Source organism: Mustela nivalis (assembly GCF_964662115.1).
Source record: "Mustela nivalis genome assembly, chromosome: 7".
Classification (NCBI taxonomy): domain Eukaryota; kingdom Metazoa; phylum Chordata; class Mammalia; order Carnivora; family Mustelidae; genus Mustela; species Mustela nivalis.
This window is the reverse complement of record NC_139026.1, coordinates 66546376-66561066: the sequence shown is the minus strand read 5'-3', so window position 1 is coordinate 66561066 and position 14691 is coordinate 66546376. Positions and strand designations below refer to the sequence as shown.

Sequence of the window (14691 nt, the reverse complement as noted above, 5' to 3'; positions counted from 1 at the left end):
CAATTAGACCTCAAAAGTTCTGAGTCACAAAAATACCTATTTGAACATGATATCCTGGGCTGGATCCTGGAATAGAGAAAGGACCTAGTGGAAAAGCTGGTGAAATCTGAGTAAAGTCTGTAGTTTTAATTACCATTTTTTTGTTTATGTTAATTCCTCAGTTTTGATGACTACATTATGGTTATAGAAGGTGTTAACCATTAGGGAAAGCTGAGTGAAGGATATATGGAACTATTATCTCTTCTTTGGCAACTCTTTGGTAAATTAAAATTACCTAAAAGATTTTTTTAGGGGCACCTGGGTGGCTCAGTGGGTTAAGCCCCTGCCTTCGGCTCAGGTCATGATCTCAGGATCCTGGGATCGAGCCCTGCATCAGGCTCTCTGTTTAGCAGGGAGCCTGCTTCTCCCTCTCTCTCTATGCCTGCCTCTCTCCCACTTATGATCTCTCTCTCTCTGTCAAATAAATAAATAAAATCTTAAAAAAAAAAAAAAGAAGAAGAAGGCGGCGGCACCTGGGTGGCTCAGTGGGCTAAGCCCCTGCCTTCGGCTCAGGTCATGATCTCAGGGTCCTGGGATTGAGTCTGGCATCGGGCTCTGCTTAGCAGGGAGCCTGCTTCCTCCTCTCTCTCTCTGCCTGCCTCTCTGCCTACTTGCGATCTTGCTCTGACAAATAAATAAATAAAAATCTTTAAAAAAACAAAAGATTTGTTAAAAAATCTAAAAATAGTATCTGTTTTGATTTAAAACAGTCCTCTAAAAAAAATGTCTCAAGCTAAAATAATTTGCATTGTATTTACATTGTAATCACGTATTTAGATTTTTTTAAATCTGAAAAACTTGAATTAGTTGAAACTGACCCACGTGGAAATGTTTTGAATGGGTGTCTCAATCTTAGATTAAAATGTGTTGAATGCCTTCTAACTTACCATAAGGAAGTGCCTTAAAGAAATTGATCCAAAAAAAATTCAGGAAATAATTTTGCTGAGTAGCTTTAAGAATTTAAGCTGATTGTCCAATATTTTTATTTAAAAACTATTTCTATAATAGATTTTCACCCCCCCCCCACCACCAACAAATGTGTTTATCAGTAAGGTGTGTCTAAAATGGATATTTTTCTTGTTTTATTTTCTGGGTGTGTTTGGAAATAGACTGGTGCTTATCTTGACACTGCCCTCCACATCACCTTCTGAAATAATTTGTTTTGGTGTGTTTGGTATGTTTGAAATGTTCCCAATAACCACAGACAGGAAAGTTACACCTGGAAGGAACTGATGGTGATACATGTTGCTACTAATAACTTCTTCATGTCTCCTTTCTCTTTAACTCTCACCAAAACCTTCTCATCGATCACAGACTCTGCTGGATAGAGCATAATAATCAAGAACTAGAGATTCCTTGAGGCTTGGGGAATACTATAACAGAGATACTTTTCTGATTTTCTCCCAAATGGTGATGTGCCTTAGTTCAGCAAACCTAGTTCTGCTGTCCTCACTGAACATCATGGGCTCTTAACTCTTTGCTTTATCACACCAAATCAAAGTGTAACCCAGCCAATTCCTTTCCAACTGTGCTCTACAGAGCTGTGGGGTCTCACGATCCTGTTTCAAAGTGTCCGGAAGAGAAACAGGTGAAACTTGGCTTCTGTTGATACAACACTAATTTTTTGGTGGTTGTTTTTAATTTGGGGTCCTGGAGAGGATTTTGTTGGGAACAGGAAAAAAAGTGTTCTGTTACCAAATAAAGGGTTTGAAAATACAAGCGCTCGAGGCCTGTTGGTAGAGGGGTTTCCTAGTTTTACTTGTTTTCTGAAATTTCCCTGAGAAGGTCCTCCTGCTCTAGGCCAGCTCAGTGAACTCCTCTTTTTGTTGTTGTTTTGTTTTGTTTTTTTTTCAGGATGACTTACTGTCTTTGAAGGTCGTGAGTGTGCTACATCATCTCAGTATCAAAAGGGCTATCCAGGTCCTGAGGATCAATAACTTTGAACCGAACTGTTTGGGGAGGCGGCCGTCTGACGAGGTAGCACCTGAGGTTGAGATTCCCGCTGCATGCGCTCTCCATGCACGGGACAGCTGTGCGGGCAAAACAGACACACGAGTCTTCATGGGCCGGCAGGGAAGGCTTCTGCCATCCTCAGAGCCTCAAGTCCAGCCTCATTACCTTCTCGGGCTTTATTTTCCTATATCCCCCCCATTGTGATGGGTCTACCTGTGTAACCACAAAGATTGTGTTTTAATTTCCCTCCCTCCTTTTCTCAGGTGTCTCTTATTTTCTTGCCTCCTTAAGCCACAGAGTTAAATATCACTCTAGAGACTTGTTTTCCTAAAGCACTGCTTCATGAGTTTGTGAAAAAAGCTTGGAACACTGGCACGGATGCCTCAAAACAAAACTGAGATTAGCAGACCCCTTTTCACCTTTTCTGTAAATACTTAGTGGGATGTCGAGGGAATTGTGCTCTAGAAGGCAGACTTTGTAGAAGGTGCAGTTTGAGTGTTTGGGATCCCACAGTCAATGGACTAACGCTCCTTTTATTTTACTTTTTTCATAAAAAATAAAATGTTCCAGATTTCATTGTTTATGCACCACACCCAGTGTTCCATGCAATACGTGCCCTCCTTAATACCCACCACCAGGCTCACCCAACCCCCTACCCCCCTCCCCTCCAAAACCCTCTGTGTGTTTCTCAGAGCCCACAGTCTCTCATGACTGAAGCTCCTGGTGGTTGTTTGTTCTCACAGAACAGCGTCACCCCGTCCGAAGTTCAGCAGTGGACCAATCACCGGGTGATGGAGTGGCTGCGCTCCGTGGACTTGGCAGAATATGCCCCCAATCTCAGAGGCAGTGGTGTCCATGGTGGGCTCATGGTAAAACTCTCTTTTAATTGAAAAACTGACTTCTCATTTTGTTTCCATCAGTCAAATGAGTTAGGACATTATCAGTTTGCTTGTCATAATCCTAGCACCATCAAACTGAGCCCTCCTGTAACCATTTCTAGGGAGTCTTTACTTTCCGAGTATTTTTCCCCATCATGTATTTGTATCATGTAGGGTTAGATCAGATTTCAATCCATTGTCTCTTATCTTATGTGACCATCTGGCCACTGGTTCTCATGTGAGGCGCAGCACCAAAGGCGTGAAACACCTGCCACATCCAGATTCTATTTCTGCACAGTGATATAAGGAGTCGCCTTCCAAAGGCTCCACTTTGGGGAGCTACAAGCCCTAACTTTGGAATGCATGGATGTTGGGAACGGCTCTACTTCTCACTGGCTTAGGCAAAATAAAGATCTATAGCTTGAAAATCAAAGTCCATGCTCGGTCTCTCTGGGCTTTTGCGGGATCATTGGTGATGACTAAATGAAGGAACTTTGCCAATTACAAAGCGCAGGGCAGACATGCATGATACACAGTGCCTTAAATGACTTTTTTTTTTATAGGTTCTAGAACCTCGTTTTAATGTAGAAACAATGGCTCAGCTATTGAACATCCCACCAAGTAAGACCCTCTTGCGAAGACATTTGGCTACTCATTTCAACCTTCTGATCGGGGCCGAGGCCCAGCACCAAAAGCGTGATGCCATGGAGTTACCAGATTATGTACTCCTGACAGCCAAGGCCAAAGTGAAGGTTGGTTTAGGCTTCTGTCTTCTAATAACTGGTTAAAGCAAAAACTAAAGCTGGGGCTTGGTTTTGACCTGACTGTCCCATTTTCTGGAGTTTCCTGAGTCTTGTGGATGGGTTAATGGTCTGTGCATCTTTAAGAGTAATTAAGAAAATGCATTTTTGCAAGTGTCTTTCTGGGGGAACCTTTGCTCACATTTATTCTATTAGAGTTAACAGTGATGAAGAGGATGACGTTGGGATGCAGTCAATGTATTGCCAATGCAGAGTCCATGACTTGGGCTCAAACATTGATTGCAGTTGTTCTATGGATAAATCCAGCAGAAGAGGAAGATTTCTCACACAGATTCAACTTGTCTGGCTTGCAATGAACCAATCTTGCAAGTTAGAAAAAGATACTTAAGAAATGACTCAAGGTAGACCAACAGAGAATGGCTGTTTCTGGGTATACCCAGATTCATGGGTCATACCAAATTCAGATTACATTTTCTTCTTTTTAATCATTTCTCTGTGAACTCTTATGAGTCTGTTATCTCAACCAACTTAATGTGGAGATGGAGTTTATCAGCTCTTCTGCAAATTTGTACTAATTTCTTTATATATAGAAATATAGATATTTCTCTCTCTCTCTCTTTTACCTCCTCTACCTGCCTGACACTTTCTCATTAGCTCCCTTTCTCTCTTAAGAGATCTGCCAGATTTGAAACTTCTCAAAGACTCTGTTCTATTTAAATTCTCACCATCAGCCTGATCACCGTCTGCTGAACTGATAGTCTCAGGGACTATGCAGTGACTCAGATGGAGTTTCTCTTCCAAGTATCATTAGAAATTCTCTCTCCAAACAAGCGAGGGTTCCTTTAGCAACCTCAGTTCTGTTATGGAAGCATAGCGGGCATACAGGATAATCCTAGCTTCCCCTGAAAAGAAAACACAGGACCATTCTCTTTTCCTGATCTGAGATGGGAAAACCTTGCAAAACGGGATTCATCCCTGAGAAATATCATTGCATTAAGTCCCGTTTAATCAAAAACTAAGGCTCTTGGCATTTTTTTGCGTATCACCGTGACTGCGCAGCTAATTGGGGTGAATAAGTAGAACAAGCTTAATCTTCTGAGATTCATAATCTGGATCATTTATTATATTTGGGCACATCAATCATACACACACAGGGTGCTTTTATTTTTGTCACACCAATTTAATCATCCAATTGCTTTTCTCTGTAAATGGAGTGAATATTTGAATCATGCATATTCTCAATTCTCTGCCATATGAGTTTTATTAAATCCCTGGATGTTTGCTTTTCTTTTAAAGCCAAGGAAACTTACCTTCGGCAATTTTTGGAAACTGAGAAGGAAGAGACAGGAAGATAGGGAAAAATATATTTGTCCTATGGAACTGGGACATCCATCAGGAAGTACCTCTAAGAAGGGATTTAAACCTGGATTGGACACGCGTCTGTATGACGAAGATGATTTGGACTGGTTGGAGCAGGTAAAGGCAATAGGACATGCCTGTTTTCTTTCAAGTTCCTCCAGCCATGAAACACTAAATGGAAACTTGATGCACTGTGTCTACTAATCAGTTTTTTCTCTAATATCTGAAAATATAATAAGAAAATAATAGTCAATAGCTTCCCAGTTGCTTGCTATGTCCCAGGCACTATCCTCAGCAGTTAACGTATGTCAGCTTTCACTGACAGAGCCTTGTCATCCTCAGTGTAGGGGGAAGGAAACCGAGGCACGGAGAGGCTGAGTAACTCACCTGAGATAGAAGAGCAGCTTGAAGACCTGGGCTTCCAAGCTGCCAGGCTGGGCTGTTCACTGATGTTATACTGTCTCTGGGTTATGGAAGTCTGTGTATTAAGTCAAGTGGAAATACACAGCTCATGTAGTCTTTTTCAATGCAAAGTCCTGGATTTGAGTATTGCCCCCTAGTCACCAATCCTTTGATGTCATTGTCAATATCAGAGCATTAGGCTAGAGGTGCCAGTAAAGGGACATTTTGGCTCATTCTTAGCCTCTGGTTGCTGTAACGAAAGGAGGTATCCCCAGAAGTGTTCTGTTGCTCCCAGCCCGTTTCATATCACTTGCATTATTTCTTCTTCGACTTCTCATTTTGCTGTCCTTTCTTTGAAATGATGCAACCGAGTAGGTCACATGATGGGTGTGTTCTTTACAGATGGAGGATTCAGAAGACACAGTGAGACAGATACGGGTGTTCACCGAAGGCATCAACAATCTAACGGTAAGTCTGTAAAACGAAGTTAAAATGTTATTCTACAGGGGCACCTGGCTGGCTCCGTTGGTGGAGCGTGCGATTCTTGATGGGGTTGTGACTTCGAGCCCTACGTTGGGGGTAGAGATTACTTAAAAATAAAATCTTTAAAAATGAGAAGAAGTTTAAAATAAAAATGTTATTCTAAAAAGATATTTAAAATAACCCCAAAGGACTGCATGTTTTAACGGAGCGTGTGTCGTGCCGAGCTCCTGCTTCCTGTTTCATGACCCCATCCCCTTGTTTTCCAGCGCAAGTTAAAGGAGGACGACATGTTTCGGGATTTTGCCGCCCGTTTCCCCAGTGCCAGCATCACTGACGAGGACTCCAATGTTTAATCTGAGCACTTGGACGAGCACGAGGAGCCCCTTGGCTTTCCTCCACCTGATTTTTCAAACAACTCAAAGAATCTAGAACAAACAACAGATTATATACAATTGATCATTCCACCTTCTCGGAAATGGACACGGAGGCCTGGGTTGCGGGGGACAGCGTGTGCCTATTCCGAAGACGCCATGAAAAATGAGACACTGGTGAATGAGAGTGTAGTGGTCTGTCCTCTATTTAATGTAAAAATCTGTGATATATTTAAAGTGTTGCATTTAATATGAGTGTTTTACTGTAGCGTTTCACGTTCCCATTCAACAGTACCCAGGATTTGGGGATCAGGAAGCAGTGCGTGGATGATCTCGTCACGTCAGTGTGACAACACTGTAGCTGTCAGCATAGGACATCACATGCTTTCAAAATCCGTATGTGGAATTTCCTCAAGTGTTCCACGTGCCTGCTAAATGCCAGCGGCCACCTCCACTTGCCACCTCTTGTCCTATTTTATATATTTTTCTAAATACGTGTATATATTTAGTACATAGAAAATAGAACTTTTATTTTGTGACATACAGGAGATGATGAAAAGCAAATGCAGTGCTCCAAACAGTCATATACCAAGTGGTCCTCGAAAGGTTGGGATGATCTCTCCTTCTCCAAGCTGAATTTTAATGATATTAAAAATGAGTTAATATTGATCATCCCAACTAAATTAGGGTATATGAAATGCCCCTTCTCTGATGACACATCACCCAGTTAATTGTTGAAGAGTTGAAAGTTTCAGCCTTCATCTTGGATCCTTTAGCCTCAAAAGGAAGAACACCAGGGACATTTGAATACTATTAACTCAAATGAATTCAGAAGTTCCCCCCCAAATTTGTAGAAATTTCTGAAGAAATCAGACCCAAACATAAACCTTCACAGTATTAAGCTGCTTATTTTACTTCTTGCTGAGTATCTCATGACATGAAAATACTAACCATCTACCTACTGTTATTAATTGTATATTTCTCAGGCTATCAGTGGATGGGATTTTGTTATGTTAAGCTGAATATGCATCTGAACATTTCGTCTCAGAGTTCAGTAACGCTGAGGCTGCACAATGAGTTTTAGAATGGCTATATATTGATGAGAAAACGTAATTCATGTTTTTAGCACAGGGCCCAGATGACATTTATTTCTAAAGGAAATAGCGGTGGCAAAAATTTACTGTGTTTATCATTATTTTTAGGGGTAGTCGAAAAAATAACCTATTTTTTATTCACTACTACACTTCCCACGATAGCCAACATGGTAAAGACACGTCACAAATTGGTGTGGGGAGAGGCAGTTCAGTATGTGCCCATGGATTTGCTTATAAATTCTATTTGAATATCAGTGGTGTGATCTTGCAAGTTCTTAGCAGGTTACCAAGCTTTTCAGCAAATTACTGTTTATTCGTGACTAAAATGATCTGATGCTAATAATCCTTTACTCTCTACTATTCTTTGTCTGGTAACTGTATTGGACTCTTACATACTAGTATTTTTTTTAATGTGAACATATGTCACCATTTGAAAAACAATTTCTTATTCAAACCTGGTTAAAAAAAATATGCCAGAAGACTGTTAGAGATGCCAAATATTCTTTATTCAGGGCAGTGTACCATAACTGATGATATGTGATAAAGTTAAATTTATTTTTGATGAGATATATTTTATTTACAAAACATTGTGCACTGCTGGTTTTAACATATGAAAAGAAATAAAGTCAGTTGATAATTGTCTCCTGTTTTTATGCTCTGTGACTTTATTTTCCTTTGTGCAGAATACCCAGTAGGCTTTATTTCTGACCTATTAGAACAGTGACACAGATGCTTTATCATTTGCAAACTCCCATAAATTTCATGGGGGAGGGTTATAGCATATATTGACAGGTAGAAATTTGAGGGCTCTGAGGAATTTCTGTACAAAAGGAAATAGGCAGCCGGACTGGGTGGGGCGTAAGGAATCCTAGCAGAGGGGTTATTAGAAAAGCAAAGGGAAATGACTCGCCATCAAAGTTGAAGAAGTTTGTTTTAGAAGGAGATGTATATTCCTTTAAAGAACTAAATACTGTCTTTAAGTAAAATTTGAAAAGCGGAAACCTATCTTGGAAGAGATTGCCCAATATTAGAAGTGGAGTGAACATCGCTAGAGAAGAACAGATGTTTTGGTGAGAGTTAATCATCTCTAACTTAATAAACCAGCAGGAATGTGTGAATACAACACACCTCATTGGCAAACAGAGAGACCGGGCATGTTTGTTTAGCTGTGTGTCTATGTGCTCAGCTACGCCACGTCAATGCTGAGTCAGAAAACTGGGACTGCATTACCAGACATGACTTCACTGTAAAACACCGTAAAACTTCTCCGAAGAAGTCATTCTGCATGAGCTTCATACGTTCGATCTCCGGAAGCAGTATTGATCAGGTGAAGAGGAAATATGGGGCAAAACTCATCGCAACAGTTGCCTCCGAAGGACAGCAAAGAGGATTCCAGCATCTGTGAGGTTGTCAGCGAGGCTATAGTCCATGCAGCTCCGAAAGTGAGGGAGTATCTTGGATTCGAAGATCCTCTGAGCAATCTGTGCCCAGCTTCCAACACTCTGAACAAGATCTTCTTAATCCGCTTCATCACTTTCTGCCAAGACAAGGGAGTGGATGAATGGCTCACTACCACCAAGATGACCAAGCACCAAGCTGTACTGTTCGGGGCAGACTGGATTTGGACTTTCTGGGGAGCTGACAAACAGATCAGGCTTCAGCTGGCAGTGCAAACTCTGCAGATGTCTTCCCTCCCTCCTGTGGCATCTCAGCCCTGTGACATGTCCCCTCCAGAATCCAGGGCAGGGGGGTCTTCCAGGAAGAGAAGTCGATTTGATAAGCTTGAAGAATTCTGTCACTTGATAGGAGATGACTGACTGGGTCTGTTTATCATCTTTGGGGTGCCAGGTAAGCCCAAAGACATCAGAGGAGTAGTCCTGGACAGTGTCAAAAGTGAGACCGTGCGGGGCCAGTTGCCAGGACGGAAGGCCGTGGCACAGTTTGTCCTGGAAACGGAAGAGTGTGTGCCCATCAGAAAGCTGCTGGGGAACTGTCTGAGTAAGAAAGATGGGCTGAGAGAGGTGGGCAAGGTTTATATTAGCATCCTCTGAACTGGACGTGGGCAAAGAGACTGTAAGGCAAAAAGGAAAAAGTATTTCAGCGAGCTCATCCACATGCATCATCCCAGCATGGGATTTTTTTTTTTTTTTTCTCTACCCACCCTCCATTGCAAGAAAATAATCACCTGGATCAAAGCATATAATGTCATGACAACAGGGGGGGAAAAAACCCTGCTCATATTGCAGGGAAAATTAATTTATTCAATAATAAAAATGAGAGGAGAGAAGAAAGTCAGCCTTGAAGTTTGATTTGCTAAGAAAAAGTCTTTAATTGTTTAATAAGTCTAGAACTGTAAAGTGTAAAATGTATTTTTACTGCTTGGGTGGGAGGTGGCAGGGTGGGGGATAAGCTGGTCCGTGAGACTACAGAATGGGATTAATTACACTGACAGCACCAGTCCGATTCAGGACCCCTAAACAAAACCTCATTCCCTCTCTTCCTATGAGCTCTGCCCTTGATCCCATCTCCTCCCCAGCTGCTTTTTCTGCGCACAGAGACTCTTGGTAGGATTCACTTTGGGACTTGCTTGAAGTGTCCACTTTCCCTAGGCGTTAAACACAGTGACCCCTGAGGTGCCTGGGTGGCTCAGATGATTAAGCATCTGCCATCAACTCAGGTCATGATCTCAGGGTCCTGGAATTGAGACCCACATCAGGCTCCCCGCTTCTGCCTCTCCCTCTACTACTCTGTCTGCTTGTGCTCTCTCACCCGCCCTGTCAAATAAAACATTTAAAATAAATAAACAGTGACCCCTATAGCAATCCCTCGTAATGATGATTAACATGTATCCACTTATAAAAAGCATCTTTGCTTAAAAGCCTGGGTGGAATTGTAAGAGTAGTAAAAGAGAGGAAAACTAAGTGAAGCAAAAAGTGCTTAGGAATGTAAATGAAAGATTCATTCACATGATTGGTAAATGCCTAGTTTTATGTCAGGTGTTGTCCTACACCCTTCCAATCCAGTAGTAAGAACAAAGTCCCTACTCTTGGCGATTTCTCTTTTAATGATGGAAGACTGACAATTGACAAATATATGATTATATAAAATGCATCTTAAAAATATATCTAGTGTTATGTGAAAACACGGATAAAGGGATAGTGAGTGAAGGGGGTACTACTATATATGGGGTTTAGGTTAAGGAAGACCTCTGAGAAGGGATAATTGACCAGAGATCTGAATGAAAAGGGAGAGCATTAGTACAGAGAGATCTGGGAAAGAATGTTCTAGGCTTAGAGTACTGTAAAGGCAGAGCCTGAAATGGGAGCAGAGTCAATGTGTGTAAAGCAAAGCAGAGGCGGCTGGTGTGAATGGAGTCCAGGGAGCCCGGGAGAGAGTGATAGGAGTTGAAATTGAAGTACCCAGCAAATGAAACAAGCAAATCACCCTTGTGAGGACCCAATTTTATTGTGAGTGATAAAGGGACAGACAGACATGCCTTGATCAGATTGATCAGACTTACTCTTCAAAAAAAATTTCTCTTAGGCACCTGGGTGGCTCAGCTGGTTAAGCCACTGCCTTCGGCTCAAGTCATGATCCCGAGTCCCCGGGTGGAGTCCCGCATTGGGCTCCTAGCTATGCGGGGAGTCTGCTTCTCCCTCTGACCCCTTCCCCTCTCATGCTCTCTCACTCTCTCTCTCTCAGATAAATAAATAAAATCTTTAAAACAAAAAACAACACCTCACTTGATTACTGGGTGGCGACTAGGCTGTAAGGAGGAAAGAGTGAAATCCGAGCCCATGGGAGCAGCTGGGAAGCTGTTAAAAGAGTTGAAGGTAAAGCATACAGCGTTTGCTGATGATTGGATGTAGGGATGAAATCTACCACAATTAATGCTGTATTTCCAAACATCTTAAATATTAAGGATGCAAGGGAAGAAATAAAGGCACACACTTTGAATGAGCCTGGAAGCTACCCTGACACTCAATGTTTCCTTGGCATATGTGGACCCTATCTGTAGCAATGCTGTGTCAAGGAAACTATCAAGAAGGTGGTTAGGGTATGGGGATGAGTTCAATTAATTTGAAGGAGATGATGCTTGTGATAACATTTTTCCATACTAAATTATAAGCTAACAATAATTTTGGGAACTCTAGTACAAATTGTAAATATCCATGTTCTAAACAACTGGAAGATATAAATCAAAGACGTACCATGTCTTCTTTTTTTCATGAAAATAAAAATGTGAAGGTTTTGCTGATTTAAAAAATATTGTATTTTTTAAAAATCTGCATTCTGCTGTAAAAAAGTATGGAAATACAGAAAGTTAAGCCTTCGGGAGTCTCACCCTCTCTCCATACCCACTCTCTCCAGTTTGCTGGAGAGTTAACATTAAGAATATTGCTTAATTAACAATTCTGCTTAATTAAGAATTTGCTTAAGAAATTTGCATAATTAAGAATTAAGAATTTTGCTATTAACTAAGACGTTTTGAAGAAGTTTTAACTAAAAGTAGCTCTCTGACAGAAAGTCACTGGATTAATCTGGGTTTTAGATATAATAAAACCCCATTATAAAAATCCTTAATATTTAAAATTATTCCACGCAGCATTGGCTATAATTTGCAGGGCCATAATTTGGTAAGAAAGCTGAACAAAAAGTTTTTATCCTAAGCGAGCAACTGCACTTTTAAGAATTCTTCCAACTGAAAAATTATGTAATTCTTAGTGACCCCTAGGTACATGTGTTACTGTTTACACTGCATGAAACATATTATTGCCTGCTGACAGGATTGCAAATGAGTTCTTTTAATTCAGAAGGAACCTTACTGTACTTGATGTCTGGGAAAACAGTAAGTATTTTTCTAGGTCCTCTAACTCTGGTCATGTCTGTCTACTAACGTCTTAGGGAGATAGTAAGACAAAAAGAAAACACAGGAGGGCAGGGTGAGGACAGGAGTCTCAACTTCCTGCTCAGAAACCGAGAGATCCCTGAATATAAAGTAATTCTGTAAAGATTCATAATTCTTTTGTCCCTAAATTTGTATGGTATAGGTCTTGTAATTAATTCACTGTCCTAGAACATACAAACTGGAGAGTACAAAAATCACAGCTGTATTGACCATGAGCAGGCAGAGAGAGAGGGAAGCAGGCTCCGTGCTGAGCAGAGAGCCAGATGCGGGACTCAATCCCAGGGCCCTGGGATCATGACCTGAGCCAAAGGCAGAGGCTTAACCCACTGAGCCACCCAGAGGCCCCATGACCACCATTTATACTCTGCCTTCTGCAACATAACTACTTAAATCACAACAGCTCTGAGGAAGATCTTAAGGTTCCATTTTCCACGAAACTGAAGCTCAGAGATGTTAGATTTTCTCCAGAACACAAAAAAACAGAGCCTGGATTCAAACCCCATACCCATCTGACCAAAAGGCTGTACTTTTAATCTTAAAAACAGAGGAGACGGTAGCTCACCATGTGAAGACAGAAGCAGGGATTGGAGCCATATATCTACAAGCTACTGCAAACCATCAGAAGGGAGCAGAGAGGCATAAACAGATTCTCAGAACTTCCAGAAGGAACTGTTAATCTTAAAACTGTCAATTATTTTACCAGCAAAAATGAGTTTACTAGGGATTAGCAGAGACTTGCAGTTTAGGACATGAATGCTACAGCAAAACCATTGGCATGTATGGAGAACAAATGAGATGACTGCTTTGTTACAAAGAAGGGAGTTGGGAGGGGCTGTTATGGATGAAAAGTCCTAGAGAGTAAACTGGGAGTTTGTTGAGGCATGTTGCCTTTTCCTTAGCTAATCCTGACAGTCTCTTCCTGACTGGGCTGTTTCCTGCGGGGCTTAGTAAACTGGTATCCACTGGCAAGACCTGCAAGGTACTCTCTGTTCCTGGTGGGGTCTGTACTTGCTGGCTAGTGGTAGGATGTGAGAGCTCCCTCATCTGGCCTCTAGACTTCATTTTAAATGATATTTCCTTTTATTAATTTCTCCTGCTAACACCTGGATTTGGGGTTTTTCGCATCTAGAACTGGTGAGAGAATAAATGTTATTTTAAGTCACTCAATTTGTGGTACTTTCTTAGGGCAGCCCTAGGAAACTAGTCCATTTAACACACTGTACTTCTGCTTTGGAACAGTTATGGGATGGTAAAAGGCCAGGAAAGATGAGAATGGTGATTATCACCAATACTTGTCCCTATCTGCCAATTACCCTCCCCCACCCCCCAACAATACTGATTGATGTCCATAGCACAAGGAATGCTTGCACACACACTACTCTGGGACACCTGCACCCCCCTGCTCTACTTGGTATGCTTACCAAGAGTCAGTCGTGTTGGTTCCCAGTTATTCCTGTTACTGTAATTTTGTACTTTGGTTAAATATTATAGTACCTATTAAAAACAATAGAGGATAATTTTTTAATGGTTGTACATTAATCCATCCTAGGGTTGTCAAAATAGGTTTCAATCCAAGATGCCTCGAGGCAGGAAGACCTTGAACTCACCTCCTTTACAGACACACAAATCTACAACTTTTTATTGAAATAGAGGAGGGCAGAAAAAAAAAAATCTCATTTTAAAAATGACCATTAGGGGCGCCTGGGTGGCTCAGTGGGTTAAGCCGCTGCCTTCGGCTCAGGTCATGATCTCAGGGTCCTGGGATCGAGTCCCGCATCGGGTTCTCTGCTCCGTGGGGAGCCTGCTTCCTCCTCTCTCTCTCTCTGCCTGCCTCTCTGCCTACTTGTGATCTCTCCGTCAAAGAAATAAATAACATCTTTAAAAAAAAATAAATAAAAATAAAAATGACCATTATTGGGGCGCCTGCGTGGCTCAGTCATTAAGTGTCTGTCTTTCCCTCAGATCATGATCCCAGGGTTTTGGGATTGAGCCTCCAGCCCCGCTTGGGGCTCCCTGCTCAGCAGGGAGCCTGCTTCTCCTGCTCCCCCTGCTCATGCTCCCTTTGCTCATGCTCCCTCTTGCGCTCTGTCAAATAAACTTTTTAAAAAATCCTTAAAAAACGAAAGAATGACCATTATTTTTGAGGTCTTGATGAGGTCTTTTTGTAATTCTAACCTGATCTACAAAGGAGCTATCGAAATCATTAATAACAGTCACAGCCTATGCACACAGGGCGCTCACTGTAGGCTAACAGTTCACCCAGAGCTTTCGCTATATTTACTTGATTAGGATCAACCCAGCCAAGAAAAAATGAAGTCAAGTTTTAAACAGAAGTAGTTTGGCTAGAGGCCATCCTTTTAACTACTCTCAGATACTGTCTGGTTCTTAGAGTATATCACTTGCACCAGCTCAAGACTTCCTTAAACCGAGAAAGTGTGGAAA

The 14691-nt window shown here is 41.5% G+C and overlaps 2 pseudogenes across 2 annotated transcripts in view; both read left to right on the top strand.

The window, feature by feature from the left end:
• LOC309870256 (liprin-beta-1-like) overlaps nucleotides 1-2282 on the top strand; it is a 48758-nt pseudogene extending 46476 nt beyond the window's left edge. Inside the window, exons 22-23 of the transcript in view lie at nucleotides 1894-2016; nucleotides 2256-2282. The product of the transcript in view is annotated as a liprin-beta-1-like (transcript). The remainder of the gene's footprint in view (nucleotides 1-1893; nucleotides 2017-2255) is intronic.
• Nucleotides 2283-8679: 6397 nt separating this feature from the next.
• LOC309868772 (rab15 effector protein pseudogene) lies at nucleotides 8680-9437 on the top strand (annotated as a pseudogene). The gene has a single exon. The product of its transcript is annotated as a rab15 effector protein pseudogene (transcript).
• The last annotated feature ends 5254 nt before the right edge of the window (nucleotides 9438-14691 follow it).